The following is a 25,421-nucleotide window of genomic DNA, read 5'->3' as shown; positions in this document are numbered from 1 at the left end:
TGCAAAGACTTCCCAATGGTCAACAAAACTAAAACCCTCTGTCCTGCACCAATCCCTCAGCCACGCATTCCGCTGCAGGATCTCATTATTTTTATCCCTGCTATTGCTGGGCACTGGCAGCAGCCCAGAGATCGCCACCCTGGAGGCCCTGCACTTCAACCTGGCTCCCAACTCCCTGAACTGTCTACGTATTTCCCCCCTACTCTTCCTTCCTACGTCCTTCCCCCCTACTCTTCCTTCCTACATCCCTCTCACCTACATGTATAATTACATCCGCCTGAGTCCCTTGGCCCTTCAAGATTCCCTCTACCCTCTCTGACACATCCTGTACCCCTGCTCCAGGGAGGCAGACTACCATCCTGCAGTCCCGCTTTTGCCCACAGAAACGCCTATCAATTCCTCTAATCCTCCCGTCCCCCACCATTATCTCACATCCAGCCCCCTTCCTTCCCTCTGAGGCATTCTGCTCTTCCCCTCGTGCCCTTTCCACCTCAGTTGGCACCTTACCCCTGCTATCTTGAGAGACTACCCCCGGGGTAGCCTTTGGAACATTACTCTTCTTTTTCCCCTTCCTAACTGTAACCCACCCATCCCCCCTCCTAGGCTCTGGGATCCCCTCTTGAACGTGGTTCCTATTCATTAGCGCCTCACACAGGAGGGAAGTGAGTACCACAGTGCTGTAGACCTTCAGTTTTGCTTCTGGGCTGATTCCTTGATGTTCCCATATAGTGGAGTGCAGTCTACCGAAAGCAGAATTTGCCTTTGCTATTCTGCAGTTAACTTCTGTATCAATAGTCACTGCTTGGAAGAGGGTGCTGCCAAGATAAGTGAACTGGTCCACTGCCTGTGGTTTCTGCCCTTTGTCTGTGATTATGGGTTCTGTGTACAGTGCATGAGGAGCAGGCTGGTGTGTGACTTCAGTCTTTTTAATGTTGATGGTGAGTTGAAAGTTGTCACAGGCCATGGAAAATTTGTCCAAACTGACTTGCATCTCTGGCTCTGAGCCAGCATACAAGGTGTAATCACTGGCAAAGCCAGGCATCTTGCATTTTATGCAGTTTATTCTGGACTGTCCTGTGAGCACCGGTAAAAGCATTTTTCTTGGCAGCAGATGATGGATCATCCTGACAGGCCCGATGAAAACAGTGCTTTTCAACAAGTATCTCCTCATCATTCTCATCGAACCAGTCATGCTGCTTACGGGTAGAGGGCCCGAGCGTCTTCAATGCACATGTATGGACAGCATCCCTGAAGCGTTCCCAGTCGTCCTCAGCGCTGCTTGCGAGGTGCATGTCAGCAAGCTTGATTTCTAAGTCTTCAGTCAGTGCTGAGGCTGTGCTGGGGTTCTTTAGCTTGGCCGCATTGATTCTTTACATAACCTTGCTTCCTTGTAGTCGCCTCTTGGGTCTGATGCGGATCCTCATTGTCTCCAAAATGAGCCTGTGATCTGTCCAGCAGTCAGTACCACTCATGGCCTTGGTTACTCTGACATCCTGCCTGTCTTTTCTCCTAACAGTGACATTGTTGATAAGATGCCAGCGCTTAGAGTGGGGATGCATCCAAAAGGTCTTATGGGTTGGCAGACGGAAGGTTGTGCTGGTGATGAGGTGGTGTGCTGCACAGGTCTTCATTAAGAGTAGGCCATTACTGTTACACTTGCCCACTCCATGCCTCCCAATGACGTCCTACCAGATTGCAGAGTCACACCCTACTCTTGCATTGAAATCGCCAAGCAAGATGAGCTTGTTGGTACTGCTCATTGCTGATAGTAGGACATCTAGTTCTTCCTCAATCTTGTCTTTCATCTCATCTGGGTTGTTCATTGTGGGGGCATAGGTGCTGATCATGGTGGCTTGACTTCTGTTCTGTAGCGGAAGCTGTAATGTTATAAGCCGGTTGTTCACATCCTTGGGTAGACTATCAAGTTTCTGAACAAGGTGACTCCTGACGGCGAACCCAATTTGAGCATCACGACGCTCATTGCTGCTGCGACCACTCCAGGAAAAAAAAAGTGTATCCACCTCCAGTTTCAGTAACTGATCTACGTTGGAAGGACGAGTTTCACTCAGGGCTGCAATGTCAATTTTGTATCTTGCAAGCTCTCTGGCAACTAAGGCTGTTCTTCTCTCTGGTCTGTCTGCTGTAGGGTTGTCCAAAAGCTTGTGCACATTCCAAGTGCCAAAGGTGAGTGGTATCACCTTTTGTGTTTTTTATTTTTTGTTCGACCACAAGATAGAATCCCTGCCAGCCGTGGTAAACTGGCCAGAGTGTAGTGAAGCAAGCAATTGTAGGGCACCTTTTCTAGCCCCTTCCTCATTCGACAGAGGTGAGTGCTGTGTTCCTGAGTTTCACTGCTGCCTTGGTCAGTGGAAAACGACCATTAGACCGGATGGTGTGCAAGAGCAGAGGGACCTGGGTGTTACATGCATGTCATCGAAGGTGACAGGACAGGTTGCAAGTAGTTAATGAAGCATACACTATCTTAGGCTTTATTAATAGTGGCATGGAGTACAAGAGCAAAGAGGGTATGTTGAACTTAAACAGGATGCTAGTTTGCCCTCAACTGGAGTATTGCATAAAATTCTGGATGGCACAGTTTAAGAAATATGTGAAGGCGTTGAAGAGGAAACAAAGATTCTCAATGGTTTCAGGAATGAGAAATTTCAATTACAAAGATTGTGAAGTTAGGACTATTTTCGTGGGGGGGTCGGGATGGGGAGAAAGGACAGGTATGTTAGCCTTAGATTGTGTGCAACAATGATTTACCTGATTGATTCCTGAGATGGAAGGACTGCCGATGAGGGGAAATTTAGTAGGATGAGCCGATATTCAATGGAGTTCAGAAGAATGAGAATTGACCTAATTGAAACAAATAAAGTCGAGGAGATCTTGACTGGTTGATGCTAATGAGCTGTTTCAGCTAGCTGGAAAAGTTGGAACTGGAGCTCCTGGTATCACGTTAACAGGTGGTTGGTTTAGAACTGAGATTAGCAGAAACTTTAATCTAAGGGTTGCAAATGTTCAGATTCCTATACTCCAGAGGGCTGTTGATACTAAGCTGAGAGCTGCGTTCAAGAGATTGTACCACAGGTTTGTCAGCAAAGTAAGGGCCCATAGGAATAAGAGCAACAAATATTTTGAACAGAGGGGAGTACGGTAGGATGAGAGAAGAATTGGCGAATGTGGACTGGGGGAGCGCGTTGGAAGGTAGGTCTGCTGAGGAGCAGTGGAGGATCTTTAAGGAGATCTTTCTTGGTGCTCAGCAGAAATTTATTCCGATGCTTAAAAAGGACCGTAGGAGGAGAGGTAATAAGCCGTGGATAACGAAGGAGGCGAAGGAAAGTGTAAAATTAAAAGCGGAGACGTTTAGAGTAGCTAAGAGTAGTGGGCGAGAAGAGGATTGGGAGAGGTTTAAATGTCAACAAAGATTGACAAAGAAGTTAATAAAGAAGGGGAGGATAAACTATGAAACTGGGCTAGCGCTTAATATAAAAAAGGATAGCAAGAGTTTTTATAAATATATAAAAAGGAAGAGGCTGGCTAGGGTGAACGTTGGACCCTTAGAGGATGAGAAGGGGGACTTAGTGGTAGGGGATGGGGAAATGGCTGAGGTCTTGAATAACTTTTTTGTTTCGGTCTTCACGGAGGAGGACGTGAATAATTTGCTGGGTGTTAGCGATGGAAAGGTGGTAGGACTGGAGGGTCTCAATGACATTATTGTTACTAGAGAGGCGGTGCTCGACAGACTGGAGGGACTGATTGTGGACAAGTCCCCAGGACCGGATGGAATGCATCCGAGGGTTCTGAAAGAAGTGGCGGAGGTGATAGTGGATGCCTTGGTGGTTATTTTCCAAACGTCACTGGATTCCGGGGAAGTGCCGGAAGATTGGAAAACGGCTAATGTTACGCCGTTGTTTAAGAAGGGTGCCAGGCAAAAGGCAGGGAATTATAGGCCGGTTAGTTTAACGTATGTTGTAGGTAAAATGTTAGAATCTGTCATCAAGGAGGAAATAGCGAGGCATCTTGAGGGGAATTGCTTGATAGAGCAGACGCAGCACGGTTTCGTTAAAGGGAAGTCGTGTCTGACAAATTTATTAGAGTTCTATGAGGATGTGTCTAGGGCAGTGGATAGAGGAGAGTCAGTGGATGTGGTCTTTCTTGATTTTCAGAAGGCGTTTGACAAGGTACCTCACAAGAGGTTATTGCAGAAGGTCAGGGGGCATGGAGTTGGGGGTAGGGTGTTAGCGTGGATAGAGGATTGGTTGTCAAATAGGAGGCAGAGAGTGGGGGTCAGTGGGTGCTATTCGGATTGGCGGTTGGTGACTAGTGGAGTGTCCCAGGGGTCGGTGCTGGGGCCTCAGCTATTTACCATTTATATAGATGATCTGGAGGAGGGAACCGAGTGTATGGTGTCGAAATTTGCTGATGACACCAAGATTGGTGGAACGGCAAATTGTGTGGAGGGTGTGGAGAGTCTGCAGAAGGATCTAGATAGGCTGGGCGATTGGGCCAGGAACTGGCAAATGGAATTTAATGTTGGCAAGTGCGAGGTGGTCCACTTTGGTAGGAATAATGGTAGGAAGGATTATTACTTACGTGGTGAAAAACTGCAGCAGGCGACGGTGCAGAGGGACCTTGGGGTCCTTGTGCATGAGTCGCAAAAACCCAGCTTGCAGGTGCAGCAGGTGGTCAGGAAGGCTAATGGGATGCTGGCCTTCATAGCGAGGGGGATTGAATATAAAAGTAGGGAGGTCTTGCTGCGGCTGTATAGGGCATTGGTGAGGCCGCAGCTGGAGTACTGTGTGCAGTTTTGGGCACCGTACTTACGCAAGGATATTTTGGCCTTGGAGGGAGTGCAGAGGAGGTTTACTCGGCTGATGCCGGAGTTGAGGGGGTTGAGCTATGAGGAGAGGCTGAATAAACTAGGCTTGTACTCGTTAGAGTTTAGAAGAATGAGGGGAGATCTCATTGAGACATATAAGATGATGAATGGGATGGATAGGATAGAGGTGGAGAGACTCTTCCCACTCAAAGGATAGTAGGACTAGGGGGCACAGCCTCAAGGTGAAGGGGGGGCGGTTTAGAACGGAGTTGAGGAGGAACTTCTTCACTCAAAGGGTGGTGAGTCCCTGGAATTCTCTGCCCGTTGAAGCAGTGGAGGCTACCTCGCTAAATATTTTTAAGACGTGGGTTGATGGGTTTTTGATAAGAGAGGGGATTAAGGGTTATGGGGAGAGGGCGGGAATGTGGAACTGAGCCACGACAGATCAGCCATGATCTTATTGAATGGCGGGGCAAGCTCGAAGGGCTGGATGGCCTACTCCTGCTCCTATTTCTTATGTTTTTATGTTCTTGTATGCAATTGGCTGAGTGGCAGGAAACAGAAATAATTATGAGTGATATTCTTTTTTCAGACTGGAGGTTCAGCAGAGTTGGGTGCTACACCCACTGCACTGCACTGACGTGGACTTCAGAAAACAGGGTACGTTTCAAAAATTGCAGATGACCCAAAACTTGGAATTACTGTAAAGAAAATAGAGGTAGACCTCAAGAGGATTTGGACAGGTTAGTGGGATGGGCAGATCGGAATTAATGTCATTTAATGCAGAGAAGTGCAATATGATGCATTTTGATGAGAAGTCCAAGGAGAAACACTATATAAAAAAGTGTAATGATCCAAAGTAGATGCATGGATGAGAGGCCTGTTGAATATATGCTGAAGTTGAGAGAATTGTTAAGAAGGCAGACGAGAACCTATATTTGAGGGTGTGGGAGAGACTAGGTAAACTGCTCTTGCAGAGCCGACATGTGATTGATGGGCCATATTGGCTTCTATGCTGTTCTATGACTGCAACAGCAATAAATTTCCTGTTGTAACTTGCAGAAAGGCACAATGTGCTATAAACCAAAGTACTCAATAGTCTTGAAGTTGGACAACATGTAAAAAGAAGGGATTGTATCGCTGGGAATAGTTGGGTAATTTTGCTGTGAGTTCAGTTCCTCTGAATAAACAGTTGGCAATTACTCCCGGCACCGTGAGGTAAACTAATTTAGAAAATGGGATTGAGTTTGTTGGGAACTGAGTGGTTTTGTTGTTGGGAGAGAATGGGCATAAGACAGAGTGGGGCAAAAGGAAGGAAACAGCAATGAATAAATGGACAGAAGGGATGTGTTTGTTATGACTGTAATTTTCTGTGAATATTTGTCACCTTTTCTACCATGCTATTAGATCTAACAATAAATGATGGAGTAATGGGAATGGATACAGCTGGGATTGTAACCTGGGAAACAGCAACATATGAACCAGATCAGGATTATGAGAATCTCAACCAGAACCCTTCTGATTCAAAGCGTTTCCATGGATTGAGTGGGAAGAAAGGTAAGAGAAAATCTAATTTACTATGATAGAACTGGTCCTGTAGACGGTACACAGAGGTTACAAGATGAGGCAGGAAATGTTCAGACTCAAACTGAGAGATTCTGATATGAAGTTAGATCAGTTCTACCTTAAACCAGACAGTCACAAATGAATACACAAAGCGTATACTTTGAAGTGAGGTAATTGACTCCAATCTAGGGCAGCACTAATTCACTGACACGTGTTTCTTTATTATGTGTATCTGAACTCTCACTGACTTCACCAGATCTCAGTATTCTGAAATGTGATGACAAATCAAATGGGGATTAAACGGAGAAACTATTCTCTGTAATTCACTGAATACAATGCAGAGGTGAACCTCAAAGATCTGCACTGCCTCTGACCAGCAGTTACAGAATTGTGGAAAGAACAAAGAGCAACCCAGCACGGGAAACAGGCCCTTCGGCCCAACGAGCCCACGCCACCACAACACCCTACACCTATTCTACCCTGCATGTCTACGAATGGAACCCTACTCAGTCAGATTCAGGGAAGAAATAGTGTCAATTTGGTAAAAACCGATTAGCCTAAGAGCACATCTTTGGGGTGTGGGAGGAAACCGGAGCGCCCGGAGGAAACCCACGCAACCACAGGGAGAATGCGCAAACTCCCACAGACACAGGCCCAAATCCATGTGTCTGCACAGCCAGCAGTGCTAGTCACTGAGCTGTTGCGGCGCCCGTCTACCGGTCCAGGATCAAGCACACACACCGACATGAAGTACTAGGCCACTCCTGGAACTTCCAAGAGCAGCCCACGCACGACCCGCCGTGTGCATGCCCCTCGTTTGACACGAGGTGGACCTCCACCTGTGGAATAAAGACAAAAATATTAATCTTACAGCCTGCCTTTCCGGTGTCTCCTGAGGTTTAACCCTATTTAATAGCCCCTACCATATCCCTCCATTCTCGTTTCACTCATGTGCCTATCTAACTGCATCTTAAATGAGGCCAACGTTCCTGCCTCCACCACCCTACTCGGTAGCGCGTTCCAGACCCCCACAACTCTCTGCGTAAAGAACCTTCTTCTCACCTCCAAATTATACCTCTCCCCCTCACCCTTAAATGATGACCTCTCGTGTTCGTACCCAGTCTAGGGAGCAGTCTCTCACTATTAACTCTATCTATTCCCTTCAGTATCTTATATACTTCTATCATGTCCCCTCTCAATCTCCGTCTTTCCAAGGAGAATAGTCCCAGTTTCTTCAACCTCTCCTCGTAACCCAGTCCCCCCATGCCAGGCAACATCCTGGTAAACCTCCTCTGCACCCTTTCCAGAGACTCCACGTCCTTCCGGTAGTAAGGTGACCAGAACTGGACGCAGTACTCCAAATGCGGTCTAACCAACGTTCTATACAACTGAAGCATTAGACGGCAGCTTTTATACTCTATGCCCCTTCCTATAAAGGCTAACATCCCATAAGCCTTCCTAACAACCTTCTCCACTTGTGACGCAACCTTCATGGATTTGTGAACCTGCACTCCCAGGTCCCTCTGTATGTCTATACTCCTAATCGGCCTACCTTTTATCACATAGCTCCTCTCTGCATTATTCCGTCCAAAATGCATCACCTCGCATTTGTCAGGATTAAATGCCATCTGCCACCTATCTGCCCACTGCACCAACCTATCTATATCCTGTTGTATCACCTGACAATCCACTTCAGTACCCGCCAACCCTGCCATCTTGGTGTCATCAGCAAACTTGCTGATCACACCACCTACGCCCTCTTCCAAGTCATTTATGTAGACTACAAAGAGGAGAGGTCCCAGTACTGAGCCCTGCGGCACACCACTGGTCACTGGCCTCCAGCCCGACAAGGTCCCCTCCACAACTACCCTCTGTCTCCTATTTCCCAGCCAGTTCTCAATCCACCTAGCTACCTGTCCTTGTATCCCATGCGCCTTAACCTTTTCTACCAGCCTACCGTGAGGGACTTTGTCAAACGCCTTACTGAAATCCATATAGATGACATCAACGGCTCTCCCATCGTCAACCGTTTTTGTCACCTCCTCAAAGAATTCCACCAGATTCGTAAGGCAAGACCTCCCTCTAACAAAGCCATGTTGCGTATCCCTAATCAGATCGCAACGCTCCAAATGCTCATACATCCTACCCCTAAGTATTTTTTCCATTAACTTCCCTACCACCGACATCAAACTCACCGGTCTATAATTCCCAGGGTTATCCCTACTACCTTTTTTGAACAACGGGACCACATTTGCTACCCTCCAGTCTTCTGGGACCTCACCTGTGTCCAAAGAAGAGACAAAGATTTGCGCCAGAGGCCCAGCAATTTCATCTTTCGCCTCCCTAAGCAGCCTGGGATAAATACCATCAGGCCCCGGAGCTTTATCCGTCCTTACGCTACCTAAAAGCCCTAGCACTTCCTCTCTCGTAATAACTATATCCTGCAACTGAACCTCCGCTCCCTCCAAGAGACCGCACGATTCCGAACCCCTCTCCTTCGTGAATACCGACGCAAAGTATTCGTTCAGGAGCTCCCCCATTCCCTCCGACTCAATACACAACTCTCCACTCTTGTCCCTAAGAGGACCAATTTTCCCTCTAACTACTCTCTTGCCTCTAATATAGGAATAAAATGCCTTTGGATTTTCCTTAATCCTACCAGCCAAAGCCATCTCATGCCCTCTCTTCGCCCTTCTAATTCCCCTTTTTAGCTCCCTCCTACTCTCTCTATATTCCTCCAGCGCACTCTCCGTACCCATTTGTTTTGACCTAACATACGCCTCCCTCTTCTTCCTGACCAAGTCTTCAATATCCCCCGTAATCCACGGCTCTCTAATCCTACCTTTCTCATCCTTTCGCTTAACCGGAACATACCTCCCCTGCAACCATTACATTTTGTCCCTAAAAGCCTCCCACTTGCCAACCATGGACTTGCCAGCTAACAGTCCCTCCCAATCAGTTTGCTGCAGCTCCCTCCTAATCCTGCCATAGCTCGCCTTTCCCCAGTTCAGCACACTCCCGTTCGGACGGCACTCGTCCCTTTCCATTTTTATCCTAAAGTAGACGGACTTGTGGTCACTGTTCGCCACATGTTCGCCTACCTCTACCTCACCCACCTGCCCCGGCTCGTTTCCCAACACTAAATCCAGTATAGCCCTTCCCCTAGTCGGGCTAGTTACATACTGTTCTAGAATAGTATGGTTTCAACACAGGAGAGGGCTTCGGTCACAGTAATTTCATTGCAGTGTTAATGTATGTCTTACTTGTGACTAATAAATAAATTTTAACTTTAGCTATTCGGCCAGCTTTGTCTGTGTTGGCCGTCTCAAAGGGCAACTCACCTGTGCCACTCCCCTGGCTCTCAGCTATGGAGTGTTGTCAGATAGTCAACACTGAACACAGGCTTATTACCTATCAACATCCTAACTTAATACTGGAGACTGAAATGCATTAAACTTAGTGAGTGTTTTCTTCCTGTTTTATTGCTCACAGTGAAATTTCATTAGTCATATTTACACATTGTTCTCCCTTCCAGGATCATCGTAAAATTCCAAGTTAAGCTGTTTTCATTTTACTGCAAAATATGTTTTATCCCATCTCTTCTGTCCTCACCTCCAATAATGAAATGCTTTGATCCATGATGTTTTAGCTGCTTGGATTCAGAATTGGCTTGCCCATAGAAGTGAGGGAGTAGTGGTGAGGGCGTTTTGCTGACTGGAGGTCTGTGACCAGTAGTGTTCCAAGGGATCCATATTCAGACATCTGTTATTTGTGATATTTTGCAGGCGACAAAGAGTTGTGGATAGTGTAGAAGGTTGTCAAAGAATACAATGGGATGTGGATCAGGTGCAGATATGGGTGGAGAAATGGCAGCTGGAATTTAATCTGGGCAAGTGTGAGGTGCTGCACTTTGGAGATCAAATGTTAAAAGTAAGTATACAGTTAATGGCAGGATCCTGAACAGCATTAATGTACATAGGGACTTGTACATAGGGAATTCAAGTCCATAGCTCCCTGAAAGTTGCCACACAAGTAGATAGACTGATAAAGAAGACACATGGCGTGCTTGCCTTTATTGGTCGGGGGGGGGGGCAGGCAGGCAGGCACTTAAGGTGAAAGGGGAAAAGTTTTATACAGAGTCGTAGGTGTCTGAAACACACTAACGGGTGGCAGCGGAGACAGATATGATAGGACGTTTAAAGCACTTTTCGATTTTAAAACAAAAATGCCAGAAATAGATGAATTGGACCAAGGGCAAGCAAAAGTATTAGTTTAATTTGGTGTCATGTTTGGCACGACGTTATGGACTGAAGGGCGTGTTCCTGTGCTGTACGTTGATAAGTGTGAGGTGTAAATGGATTCCTTTGCCACTGGATACCATCCAATCAGCTACCTCTACTGCATGTCTCTCTTTCCCCTTTCTCATGTTTTTCTCCGATATCTCCTCACGTTCAGTGTGAAGCTGGGATTTTTCAGCCCTTCTGTGGCAGGTTTCTCCTCAGCAGATGTGGTGAGCCAATTCAAATCTCCACCTACTTGGATGGACCGGAAGTTTATGCCAAAGCGGGAGAGGTTGCCAAATCCTGCCCTGAGCTCCCCTTTCCATGAGATACACTTCTTGAACTTTGGCCATCATCCCACTAAACTGCTGACCAACCAATTCTACAACCTCCCTGCCACACCCACCCCTGTGCCTTCTGCCAGCCCTTATATTAGTTGATGATATTGACACCATATTTCTCAGGTGCTGTTGCTCTCTCCTTTAAATTTATTCTCCATGTATTTTCTAACCTCTGTGAACTTCATCCAAAATTGTCCATGTTGTAGCTCAGTAATAATCCTCTGTGATCACTGACCTACATTGATTGCTGGTGATTACCAGTCACACTGTTCCTGCAATCTGTCTGAGGCTGAACCATACACCCAGATCCCTTTGCCTATCTGTCATTTACTGCAAATTTCCTATCTGTATTAGACCCTTGAAAATGCACTGCCTCACAGCTGTCCAGATTAAACTCCCTCTGCCATCTCTCTGCCCAAGTCTTCAACTGATCTCTATCCTGCTGTATCCTCTGATAGTCCTCATCACTATCCTCAATTTCACCAACCTTTGTGTTGATGGCTAACTTACTAATCAATCCAGTTACATTTTCCTCCAAATCATTTATATATATTACAAACAGCACTTATCCCTGAGGAACACCACTTGTCATAGCCCTCCATTCAGAAATGCACCCTTCTACTGCTACCCTCTGTCTTTGATCGAGCCAGTTTTGTATCCACCTTGCCAGCTCACCTCTGATCCCATGTGACTTCACCTTCTGCACCAGTCTGCTGTGAGGGACCTTGTCAAAGGCCTTACTGAAATCCATGTAGACTACATCAATTGCCCTGCCCTCCTCAATAAGCTTCGTCACTTCTTTGAAAAACTTGATCAAGTTTGTGAGACACGACCTTCCCTTCACAAAACCATGTTGCCTCTCACTAATACGTCCACTTATTTCCAAGTGGGAATAAATCCTGTCTCAAAGAATCCTCTCCAATAATTTCCCTACCACTGATGTAAGTATCACTGGCAGTAATTACTTGGATTATTCTTGCTACCCTTCTTAAACAAAGGAACAACATTGGCTCTTCAATCCTCTGGGACCTCCCCTAAAGCCAGTGAGGATACAAAGATTTCTCTCAAGGCCCTGGCAATTTCCTCTCTTGCTTGTCTCAGTATTCTGGGGTCTATCCCATCAGGGCCTGGAGACTTTTCTACCTTGATGTTTCTCAAGAACTCCAATACCACCACCTTTTTGATCTCAACATGACTCAAACGATCTAACATCCTTTCCCAGACTCATCGTCCACCATGTCGTCCTTTTTGGCGAATACTGATGCAAAGTACTCATTTAATACCTCGCCCATTTTCCTCTGGCTCCACACATAGATTCCCTCCCTTGTCCTTGAGTGGGCCTACCCTCTCCCTGGCTACCCTCTTCCTCTTTATATGAACAAAGAACAACCCAGCACGGGAAACAGGCCCTTCGGCCCAATGAGCCTGCGCCGCCCCTTCAACAAAGCATTTTCCTACACCTACCCTGCCCTGTGTGTAAAGAATAAAAAGCCTTGAGATTTTCCTTAATTCTGCTGGCCAATGCTTTTTAATGACCCCTTTTAGCTCTTCTTAGTCCTTGCTTAAGTTTCTTTCTACTTTCCTTGTATTCTACACTTGCTTCGTGTCTTCCCAACCACCAAGCTTTGACAAATGCTTCCTTTTTCTTTTTGATAGGCTCTCATTATCCAAGGTTCCCAAAACTTGTCACACTTATCCTCCATTCTTACAGGAATGTGCCGGTCCTGAATCCCTATCAAATTACACTTGAAAGCCACCCACATGCTAAATGTTGATTTGCCCTCAACCATCTGCCCCCAATCTACATTCTTCAGTTCCTGCCTAATATTGTTGTAATTAGCCTTCCCCCAATTTATCACCTTAACTTAAGGACTACTACACTTATCTTTATCCATCAACACTTTAAAGCGTACCGAATTGTGATCACTGTTCCCGAACTGCTTCCCTACTGAAACATCGACCACCTGACTGTGCTCATTCCCAATATCAGGTCCAGTATGGCCCTTTCCCTAGTTGGACTATTTACATACTGTTTCAGGAAGCCCTCCTGGTTGCTCCTTACAAATCCTGCCCCATCCATACCCCTAGCGCTAAGTGAGTCCTAGTCAATATAGGGGAAATTAAAATCTTCCATCACAATAGTGTTGTTACTTTTACACCTTGCCAAAACTTGCCTACACATCTGTTCCTCAATCCCCTGCTGGCAGTTGGGTGGCCTATAGTAAACCCCCAACACTGTGACTATATCTTTCCTATTTCTGAGCTCTACCCAAATTGCCTTGCTGTACGAGCCCTCCGAAGTGTCCTCCCAGAGTACAGCTGTGATATTCTCCTTAACCAGTAGTGCAAGTCCCCCATCCCTTTTAAATCCCCCTCTATCACACCTGAAACATCTGTATCCTGAACTGTTAAGCTGCCAATCCTATCCTTCCCTGAATCAAATCTTTGTAATGGCAAATACATCTTGGTTTTTAGTACTAATCCAAGCTCTAAGTTCATCTGCCTTACCTGTTACACTTCTCACATCGAAACAAATGCACTTCAGTCCACTAGATCCTCTCTGATTTGCAATCCCACCCTGCCTGCTGCTGTTTCTGACACTAGTAAACCTCCTGGCCAGAATATTGGTGCCCCTCCTGTTTAGATGCAACCTGTCCTTCTTGTACAGGTCCCATCTGCCCTGGAAGAGACCCCAGTGGTCCAGATATCTGAAACCCTCACTCCTACGCCAGCTGTTTAGCCACATGTTGAGCTGCGCTATCTGTCTACTCCTAGCCTCACTAGCACGTAGCACAGGGAGTAATCCTGAGATTACAACCCTAGGAGTCCTGCTTTTTAACTTTCTACCTAAATCCCTAGACTGCTGCTGCAGGACCTCATCACTCTTCCTGCCTATGTCGTTCGTACCAATATGTACCACGATCGCTGGCTGTTCACCCTCTCCCTTCAGAATGCTTTCTGTCTGTTCACAGATATCCTGGACCCTGGCACCAAGGAGGCAACATACCATCCTAGAGTCTTTCACGTCTACAGAAATGCCATCTGTACCCCTAACTACAGAGTCCCCTATAACTATTGCTCTAGTCCTCTTTGTCCATCCCTGCTTAACAACAGAGCCAACCATGGTGCCACTGCTTTGGCTGCTGCTTCTGATATCCTTTAACAGCCCATCTCCTCTAACAGTATCCAAAATAGTATATTTTTAGAGAGAGGGATGACCACAGGGGATTCCTGCACTGACTGCCTGCCAATTCTGGCGGTCGCCCATCTGCCTGCCTCCACAGTACCTGCCTCCACCGCACTTCCCTCTCAGGCAGTATGTTCCATATTTCCATCAGATCTAAGTGATTTTCTTTTTCCCCAGATCCTCTTGAAATCGAAGCCCTGTGGTCTAGACACCTCTGCCATGGGGAAAAGTTTCTTTCGATATCCCTGAACTATGCCTCTTATGATTTTGTATACCTCTATCAGATTACCTTTCACCCTTCTCAGCTCTAGAGAAAACAAACCCAGCCTATCCAGTCTCTCTGCATTGTTTCCATCCCAGGCAACATCCTGATGAATCTCCTCTGCACCCTCTCCAGTGCAATTATGCTCTTCTGATCATATGGTGACCAGAACGTCTCATAATATTCCATCTGTGGCCGAACCAATGTTATATAATAGAGACTTATAAAATTCTAACAGGACTAGGCAGGGTAGATGCAAAGAGGATGTTCCTGATGGTGGGGGAAGCCCAGAACCAGAGGTCACAGTTTGAGGAATTGGGGCAGACTTAGTAGGATGGAGATGAGGAGACATTTCTTCACCCAAAAAGTAGTGAGCCTGTGGAATTCATCACCACAGGAAGTAGTTGATACCAAAATATTGAAAGTGTTCAAGAGGTGGCTTGATATAGCACTTGGGGCAAATGAGATCAAAGGGGCGAAAGCAAGATTAGACTTTTTGAGTTGGATGATCAACCGTGACCGTGATGAATGGTGGAGCCAAAGAGCTTGCTCCTATCTTCTATGTTTATACCAAGACCTCCCTGCTCCGATACTCCATGCCCTGGATAATCATAGAATCATAAAATTTTTACAGTGCAGAAGGAGACCCTTTGGCTCATCGAGCCTGCATCAACAACAATCCCAGCCAGGTCTTAATTCCATAGCCCCACATATTTACACTGCTAATCTCCCTGATACTTTGGCCGTGGTCAATTGCCCCTATCAACCTAACCCACACGTCTTTGAACTGTGGGAGGAAACTGGAGCACCCAGAAGAAACCTGTGCAGACATAGGGAGAATGTGCAAACTCCACACAGACAGTTACCCAAGGCCAGAATTGAATCCGGGTCCCTTGCACTGTGAGACAGCAGGCTAACCACTGCCACTGTGAAAGCAAGCATTCCGTCTGTCACCTTCACCACAGTATCTACCTATGCGGCCACCTTCAGGGATCTGTGTTTGGACTTGTGCACTGAGGTCCCTTTGTTCCTCAACACTCCAGAGGAACTTACTATTCATGTATATCCTCTCTTAATTAGACCACCTAAAATACATCACCTCACACTTATCAAGATTAAATTTCATCTGCCTAACTTACAAGCTGACAAATATGAGTCTGAAGCCTAAGACTATTGTGTCTACGAACACATAGGTGAGGGGAAACAATAGTATTATCGCTTGACTATTAATCCAAGAACTCAGCTAACGTCCTGGGGACCCGGATTCAAATGTTGCCATGACAGATGGTGGGATTTAAATTCAATTTAAAAAAAAATCTAGAATTAAAAATCTACCAATGACCTTGAAGCCATTGTCGATTTGTTGGAAAAATCCATCTGGTTCTCTGTTGTCCTTTAGGGAAGGAAATCTGCCATCCTTACCTGGTCTGGCCTACATGCGACTCGAGAGCCACAGCAATGTGATTGACTCTCAACTGCCCTCCAAGGGCAACTTGGGATGGGCAACAAATGCTGGCCAACTGATGCCCATGTCCCATGAATGAGTTTTAAAAAAAACCACCAATTTTTGTGTTATCTGCATATCTACTAATTATATCTTTAACAATCACACCCAAGCCACTAATGTATATAACAAACTGCAAGGTCTCAGCATTGATCGATCCCCATTGTCACAGGCTTGGAGTCATGAAAGCAACCTTCCACTATCACCCTTTGCTCTTATTTACAAACCAATTTTGGATCGAATTTGCCAATTTGCTCGGATCCATGGGCTTTAACCTTTTGGGTCAGTCTTCCATGTGGGACTTTTTCGTGACGCTTCAATTTTAAAACGTTCATCTGCATTTTAAAATCCATTCACAGCCTCGGTCCTCCTGTACAACTAATCTTCTCCAGCTTTACAGCCATCCAAGATAGAATCGTTATTGTCATAGATTCACAATTATCATAGAGTCATAGAATGGTGATAGCACAGAAGGAGGCCGTTCATGACGTGTCGGTTCTCTGAAAGAACAACCTAGCTATCCTCGCCTTTTCCCCAGAGCACTGCAGACTTTTTCTTTTCAGGGATTTATCCAATTTTCTATGAAAGCCATGAATTAATCTGTATCTGCCGAATTCTATACCCCATCAATTAAGGTATAAGGTCTGTCTGCAGGTTTCTTATCCCTAGAACCATTTTTTTGTAGTCTATTTAATGCTTTCACATCATTCCCAAGGTGTATGCCCAGAACTGGCCACGGTTCTTCAATTCAGATTGCTTTATGAAAGTCTATCCTGTCTCTATTTTCCCTCTCAATCCCATAAGCCTTACTAACTGCTTTCTCAATGTGCCTCGTGACCTTCGATGATTTGTGCATCAATTGCAGAGTTGTTTCGTGATGTGGAGATGCCGGTGTTGAACTGGCGTGGGCACAGTAAGAAGTCTCTCAACACCAGGTTAAAGTCCAACAGGTTTATTTGGTAGCAGGGGCTTTTGGAAGGAACCCTGCTCCAACAGCACTCACGTGATGAAGGAACAGTGAAAACTTATGCTACCAAATTAACCTGTTGGACTTTAACCTGGTGTTGTGAGACTTCTCAGAGTTGTTTCAGATTACAAAGAACGCCATTTGGACAATTATGTTTGTATCAGCCCTCCGTATGAGCAACTCTCTCTTAATGCCATTCTGCCACCTTTTTCCTGGAAGTCTGCGCATTACTTATTCTCAGATAACAGCGTAATTCCCTTTGGAATGCTTCAATTGAATGTGTGTGCACCATACTTTCAGGCACTGCATTTCACAACTTAATCACTTACTGTGTGAAAAAGTTTCATTGTGTCATTTTTGCTTAGTTTGATAATTATTTGAAACCTGTGCTGTCTTATTTGCAATCCTTTCACAAGTGGGAACAGATCCCATATTATTTTGAAAATCTCTACCAAATCACCTTTGAGTCTTTTCTCCAAGGAAAAATGGCCCTCGTTTCTGAGATTTCTCTTCATAACTGAAGTTCCTCATTTTCAGAATCATTCTCATTAATCTTTTCTGCACTGTCTTATGCCTTCACATCCTTCCTAAAGTGTGGTGACCAGGTATGGACGTAATACTCCACCTGAGTCCAAACTAGTGACTTATACAAATTCATCACAACCTCCTGCTCTTGTACTTAATGGCCATGTTAATAAAGCCTAGGATATTGTATGCTTTATTAAAAATGCTCTCAGCTTGTCCTGTGCTACCTTCAATGACTTATGCATTTAACACTTAGGCCCTTGTGCTCCTGCACACCCTTAAAATTGTACCCTTTGTTTTATATTGTCTTTCCATGCTTTTCTGAGCAAAATGAATCACCTCATCTGGAAATTGTTGTGAAGTTGAGCGGGACCCACTGATTTCACTGGACGGCTGCCTGTGTCACACCTGATGTGGAAAGTTGATTATAGCACTCAGGAAATGTTCGATTCCAGAATTAACAGCTGTTATGATTGGGGAGGAAGGATCTGTATCAGGTTCAACACGGAAATTGTGTTCTTGTTTAAACCCCCCCCTTTAATATTATGGGCAGAATTTTATGATCCTTAACTAGCATGTTTATGTAGTGGGGAGCGTAACATTTTCAGATGACCTTCCTGCCAAATTTGCCTTAACGCTGAGATGGGTGATGCCTGTACGCCCTGCCCTTCAGCCAATTGGAATCTTTAAGTGACCAAGTATTAACTGATTACAGGCCACTTCCCTCCCAACCTCGATTTTCAGACTGATGGCAGGAGTTTCTGAGCAGAGGGGTGGCTTGCAAATTAACCAGATTCGGGTTTTGGATAGGAAGTGTGTGCAGAAGCACCTCCATCAGCCGCGCCCCCCCCCCCTTTTTGAAATTGAAGGCACTATGCTTCAGAAGGTCCGCCCTTCCCCCAGACCTCTGTCAACATCCTGAAATCCCTTCTCCCCCTGCCTTTCTCTGGGTCTTGCATCTCCTCCCTGAGACAAACACAATTTACTTATCTCTGGAATCCAGGAATTTAGCCTTCGGGAACATGCAGTCCAAGCCCTGTCCACTCCAGCTGTGACGAGAGAGTTGCCTGTAAATTAGATTGCTGTCAGTGAGACCATTGTTATTAAGCAGGGCTATGATGAAGAAAATGCAAATGATTTGAAACAGGATAAAGCCATGGTATTTGGGAAGACTGTGGACCTACATTTTACAAGATCTTCTCTTAAGCATACCAAAATTGTCCAAAGGATTCGTGACACATTAGTGGACAAAGAGATCATTCTGGAAGTCCATAAGCAGTTTGCTTATCCTACACCAGAGAGACCGAGAGCACTGATGCAGGTGTGCTGGACAAAGAATGTAATGATCCCATTGAGCAAGAATCAGCCCAGTGTGAAATTTGCAAGAAATATAGAAGGATATAGATTCCAACATCCATGAGAACATAAGAAATAGGAGCAGGAGTAGGCCATCTAGCCCTTCGAGCCTGCCCCGCCATTCAATAAGATCATGGCTGATCTGTTGTGGCTCAGTTCCACTTTCCCGCCCTCTCCCCATAACCCTTAATCCCCTCTCTTATCAAAAACCCATCAACCCGCTTCTTAAAAATATTTAGCGAGGCAGCCTCCACCACTTCAACGGGCAGAGAATTCCAGAGATTCACCACCCTTTGAGTGAAGAAGTTCCTCCTCAACTCCGTTCTAAACCGCCTCCCCTTTATCTTGAGGCTGTGCCCCCTAGTCCTACTGTCTTTTTTGAGCGGGAAGAGTCTCTCCACCTCTATCCTATCCATCCCATTCATCATCATATACGTCTCAATGAGATCTCCCCTCATTCTTCTAAACTCTAGCGAGTACAAGCCTAGTTTATTCAGCCTCTCCTCATAGCTCAACCCCCTCAACTCCGGTATCAGCCTAGTAAACCTCCTCTGCACTCCCTCCAGGGCCAAAATATCCTTGCACAGGTGCGGCGCCCAAAACTGCACACAGTACTCCAGCTGCGGCCTCACCAATGCCCTATACAGCTGCAGCAAGACCTCCCTACTTTTATATTCAATCCCCCTCGCTATGAAGGTCAGCATCCCATTCGCCTTCCTGACCACCTGCTGCACCTGCAAGCTGGGTTTTTGCGACTCATGCACAAGGACCCCGAGGTCCCTCTGCACCGTCGCCTGCTGCAGTTTTTCGCCACGTAAGTAATAGTCCTTCCTACCATTCTTCCTACCAAAGTGGACCACCTTGCACTTGCCAACATTAAATTCCATTTGCCATTTCCTGGCCCATTCGCCCAGCCTATCTAGATCCTTCTGCAGACTCTCCACACCCTCCGCACAATTTGCCTTTCCCCCAATCTTGGTGTCATCAGCAAATTTCGACACCCTGCACTCGGTTCCCTCCTCCAGATCATCTATATAAATGGTAAATAGCTGAGGCCCCAGCACCGACCCCTGGGGCACCCCACTAGTCACCAACCGCCAATCCGAATAGCACCCATTGACCCCCACTCTCTGCCTCCTATTTGACAACCAATCCTCTATCCACGCTAACACCCTACCCCCAACTCCATGTCCCCTGACCTTCTGCAATAACCTCTTGTGAGGTACCTTGTCAAACGCCTTCTGAAAATCCAGAAAGACCACATCCACCGGCTCTCCTCTATCCACTGCGATCCAGTTGTGAGTCTACCACTGGCACTGGACTTCAATGATGTTGTGGCAATGGATGTAAAGATATGGGATAAGGACAAAGACATCTATTAATTGCACTTCGTGGACATAGCCATATCTATAGTGATTTACAGCAAAGATAAAAAGACCATGATAAATAAATTTATGACCCACTGGATTGGAACAGGGTTGGGGGCACTGTCAAAATTTTTTAGTCAGTGAGGTGAATTCACAAATGTTGAGTTTCAAGGGATGTGCAAAAATTTAAACATTGTAATAATGCATACTGCAGCAGGAGAGCACATTTAGCAATGGCCTCTGTGAAAGGAATCACAGTTATAAATGACGTAAATAAAATATTGACGGATCAACTGGGCTGTAAATTGTAGATTGCGTTAGCATGAGTAGTGCACATGAGAAACTCTTTACAGATGGTCAGAAGGCTATACTCCATATACGGGAGAAATCCAAAGTTGCCGTCAGTATTAACAGAAGCTTCTCCAGCATTAAAAGGGACAAGTATTAGCTTTTTTTTTGGCACACGTGAACGCTATGCATGCAGGGAGAAAGGCCTTTATTAATGTTGAATATTCAGAATGGATAATACGAGCCCTAAGGCATCGCATAAGACCATCGGGGGTATACTTTGAGAAAGGGGATATGGTCTATTATAGAAGAGAGAGCCTAAAAGAGTGGAAAGGGCCCAGGAAAATTGAAGGGACAGATGGCAAAGTAATTACACTACAACACGGTAACCAGACTGTGAGCCCACTCTTTGAGAATAGTGAGAATTGGTTATGAATTTGGAGCATCTGAGCAGGATGTAGAAGTTCCAGAGGCATCTTGTACGTCACATGCACGTACCTTGAGGTTCTATGAAGATCAAACAGTAGTAGATGAGAGGGAATCATATGATCAACTAAGTAACAGTGAGACAAGGAGTGAAACATTACTTCAAAGGTTCAGTTACCCAAAGTAGGCACAGTTGTATCATTCATACCCATAAGATTCAACCGTGTGAAGAGACTCCACTATTGTTGGGACAGTAGGAAAAGCCTTGGGTAAGTGTAAACACTGGCTCAACATCTAAGAGTGAAGGCAAAAAGCGAAAGCTGGAGTTTGGAAAAATGAGGTGTAATGTTGGAAACAAAAAAAAAGGCGAGATCTAAACCCTGAGGATGAGACAGAGTTGTGAACCCAGAAAAAAAGTCCCAATTCTGTGACTGAAGTTGTCTCAACAGAAAGTGGTTTGAGAGGAGCAGCATGATAGAAATAGACATGGCGGTAGAGGCTGGAGTTTAATGAGGAAGGCTAGGAATCAAAACCATGATAGTAATAGGAGTAGAAGTCCCCAGGACGGGCAAGTATTGATAGCTGCCAACAAAATAGTGCTTGTGGAGATAAGAGAGGCCAAAAAAGAGTTAGAAATTGGAAAGCGTTTGGGATGTACAACGAGGTACCAGATGAAGGGCAGCTTCCTTTGTCCCATCGATGGGTTTGCATAGAGAAAGTTTTGCAAGATGGGATGTATAAAGTAAATGCCAGATTATTAGCCTGTGGGTATGAGAAATACTTGGGTTATTGCAGAAGGTCAGGGGACATGGAGTTGGGGGTAGGGTGTTAGCGTGGATAGAGGATTGGTTGTCAAATAGGAGGCAGAGAGTGGGGGTCAATGGGTGCTATTCGGATTGGCGGATGGTGACTAGTGGAGTGCCCCAGGGGTCGGTGCTGGGGCCTCAGCTATTTACCATTTTATATAGATGATCTGGAGGAGGGAACCGAGTGTAGGGTGTCAAAATTTGCTGATGACACCAAGATTGGTGGAACGGCAAATTGTGTGGAGGGTGTGGAGCGTCTACAGAAGGATCTAGATAGGCTGGGCGAATGGGCCAGGAAATGGCAAATGGAATTTAATGTTGGCAAGTGCAAGGTGGTCCACTTTGGTAGGAATAATGGTAGGAAGGATTATTACTTACGTGGCGAAAAACTGCAGCAGGCGACGGTGCAGAGGGACCTCGGGGTCCTTGTGCATGAGTCGCAAAAACCCAGCTTGCAGGTGCAGCAGGTGGTCAGGAAGGCGAATGGGATGCTGGCCTTCATAGCGAGGGGGATTGAATATAGAAGTAGGGAGGTCTTGCTGCGGCTGTATAGGGCATTGGTGAGGCCGCAGCTGGAGTACTGTGTGCAGTTTTGGGCGCCATACTCACGCAAGGATATTTTGGCCTTGGAGGGAGTGCAGAGGAGGTTTACTAGGCTGATGCCGGAGTTGAGGGGATTGAGCTATGAGGAGAGGCTGAATAAATTAGGCTTGTACTCATTAGAGTTTAGAAGAATGAGGGGAGATCTCATTGAGACGTATAAAATGATGAATGGGATGGATAGGATAGAGGTGGAGAGACTCTTCCTGCTCAGAAAGGATAGTAGGACTAGGGGGCACAGCCTCAAGATAAAGGGGGGGGCGGTTTAGAACGGAGTTGAGGAGGAACTTCTTCACTCAAAGGGTGGTGAATCTCTGGAATTCTCTGCCCGTTGAAGTGGTGGAGGCTACCTCGCTAAATATTTTTAAGACGAGGGTTGATGGGTTTTTGATAAGCGAGGGGATTAAGGGTTATGGGGAGAGGGCGGGAATGTGGAACTGAGCCACGACAGATCAGCCATGATCTTATTGAATGGCGGGGCAGGCTCGAAGGGCTAGATGGCCTACTCCTGCTCCTATTTCTTATGTTCTTATGTTATGTTCTTATGAGAGAACATTAGGGTTGATTCACCCACAGCAAGGAAAGGGACACTTTTTCTTTGCCATCGTAGCATCTAATAACTGGGCACATAAATCAATAGCTATCAAAGCAGCATTTCTGCAGGGTGAAACATTTTAAAGAAAGTTTTTTTTGAGGCCATCCAGAGAAGCAGATAATACACCGGCAATTGTGGAGATTGAACAAATGCGTATATGGATTAAGTGATGGATCAACCTTTTGGTACAAAGAACAGTACAGCACAGGAAACAGGCCCTTCGGCCCTCCAAGCCTGTGCCACTCATTGGTCCATCTAGATCATTCGTTTGTATCCCTTCGTTCCCAGGCTGCTCCTGTGACTATCCAGGTAATTCTTAAATGATGCCAGCGTGTCTGCCTTCACCACCCTGCATTCCAGGGCCCCACCACCCTCTGCGTAAAAAAAAAAAAGAGTTCCTCTGATATCGGAGTTATACCTCGCCCCTCTCACCTTGAGCCTGTGACCCCTCGTGATCGTCACCTCCGACCTGGGAAAAAGCTTCCCACTATTCACCCAATCTATACCCTTCATTCTCTATACCCTTCAAGTTTCCCCTCATTCTCTGTTTTTCCAAGGAGAACAACCCCAGTCTACGCAATCTCTCCTCATAGCTAATGCCTCCATACCAGGCAACATCCTGGTCAACCTTCTCTGCACTCTCTCTAAAGCCTCCATGTCCTTCTGGTAGCGCGGAGATCAGAATTGGATGCAGTACTCCAAATGTGGCCTAACCAGCGTTCTATACAGCTACAACATCAGACTCCAGCTTTTATACTCTATACCCTGTCCTATAAAAGCAAGCATACCATATGCCTTCTTCACCACCTTCTCCACCTGTGCTGCCACCTTCAAGGATTTGTGGACTTGCACACCTAGGTCCCTCTGTGTTTCTATACTCTTAATGACCTTGCCATTTATTGTATAGCTCCCCCCTACGTTATTTCTTCCAAAATGCATCACCTCACTTTTATCTGGATTAAATTCCATCTGCCATTTCTCCACCCAATTTTCCAGCCTATCTGTATCCTGCTGTATTGTTCAACAATGTTCATAGCTGTCTGCAAGTCCAGCCATCTTTGTGTCATCTGCAAACTTGCTGATAACACCAGTTACACCTTCTTCCAGATCACTTATAAATATCACAAATAGCAGAGGTCCCAGTACAGAACTCTGCGGAACACCACTGGTCACAGACCTCTAGCCGGAAAAAGACCCTGCGACTGCTACCCTCTGTTTCCTGTGGTACTTCTCCGTACTTTGTGTATTGCTGAAGACTGGCTGTGTCCAGTTAAAACCATATCTAGCAACGTTCTACTGGAGATGTGAAGGAAAAATAGCTGGAATTTTCGTGACACATGTTGATGATTTCTTATGGGGTAGCGCAGAAGAGTTGGAAAAAGGATAATTGAGAAGTAAAAGAATTTAAAGCAGGGAGTCAAGCAGCTGGTGTTTTTTGTTAGAGTCATAAGGTTTACAGCATGGAAACAGGCCCTTTGGCCCAACTTGTCCGTGCCGCCCTGTTTTTGTAGTCCCAAAGCTAGTGCCAGTTGCCTGCATTTGGTCCATATACTTTTGTACCCATGTAACTGTCTAAATGCTTTTTAAAAGACAAAATTGTACCAGCCTCTACTGTTACCTCTGGCAGCTTGTTCCAGACACTTACCATCCTGTGTGTGAAAAAATTGCTGCTCTGGACACTTTTGTATCTCTCCCCTTTCGCCTTAAACCTATGCTCTTTAGTTTTAGACTCCCCTACTTTTGGGAAAATATATTGACTATCTAGCTGATCTGTGCTCTTCATTATTTTATAGACCTCTGTAAGATCCCCGTCAGCCTTCTACGATCCAGAGGAAAAAGTCCCAGTCTATCTAGCCTCTCCTTATAACTCAAACCATCGAGTCCCAATAGCATGCTGGTAAATCTCTTCTGCACTCCTTCTAGTTTAATAATATCCCTTCTATAATAGGGTGACCAGAAATGTACACAGTATCCCAAGTGTGGTCTTACCAATGTTTTGTACAACTTCAACAAGATGTCCCAACTCCTGTATTCAAAGTTCTGACCAATGAAACCAAGCATGCTGAATGTCACCTTCACTACTCTGTCCACCTGTGACTCCACTTTCAAGGAGCTCTGAACATGTACCCCTAGATCTGTGTTCTGTAACTCTCCCCAGTACCCCACCATTAACTGAATAAGTCCTACTCTGGTTCAGTTTACCAAAGTGCATCACCTCACATTTATCTAAATTAAACTCCATCTGCCATTTGTCACTCCAATGGTCCAATTGATCAAGATTCCATTGCAATCCGAGATAACTTTCTTCACTATCCACTATGCCACCAATCTTGCTGTCATCTGCAAACATTCCTCCTATATTCTTGTCTCTTGATATCCGACAAAGTAAATCTGGGATAACGATGAGTCAACAGGGATATCGAAATAGCATTGTTCCCATTCCTATCACCAGAGAGAGGTTGATGGAGAAAGAGGAATTGGCCAACTAAAAAGAAACAGGATTGTTGAGGATCATGGTAGTACAGCTAA

At 45.6% G+C, this 25,421-nt stretch overlaps 1 protein-coding gene across 2 annotated transcripts in view; it reads left to right on the top strand.

Moving 5' to 3' along the window:
* The window catches only part of LOC145351990 (NACHT, LRR and PYD domains-containing protein 3-like), a 97,321-nt gene that overhangs the window by 8,205 nt on the left and 63,695 nt on the right, over nucleotides 1–25,421 (top strand). The window contains exons 2-3 of one of the 2 annotated variants that reach the window (XM_080201842.1): nucleotides 5,415–5,482; nucleotides 6,230–6,379. The gene's annotated coding sequence lies outside the window, so the exon portion shown is untranslated. The remainder of the gene's footprint in view (nucleotides 1–5,414; nucleotides 5,483–6,229; nucleotides 6,380–25,421) is intronic. The other variant, XM_080201843.1, reaches the window with a different exon arrangement.

The sequence above is a fragment of the Carcharhinus amblyrhynchos genome, chromosome 13 (assembly GCF_965287045.1).
Source record: "Carcharhinus amblyrhynchos chromosome 13, sCarAmb.v2.hapA, whole genome shotgun sequence".
Taxonomy (NCBI): Eukaryota; Metazoa; Chordata; class Chondrichthyes; order Carcharhiniformes; family Carcharhinidae; genus Carcharhinus; species Carcharhinus amblyrhynchos.
This window is presented reverse-complemented; position numbering and strand designations above follow the sequence as displayed.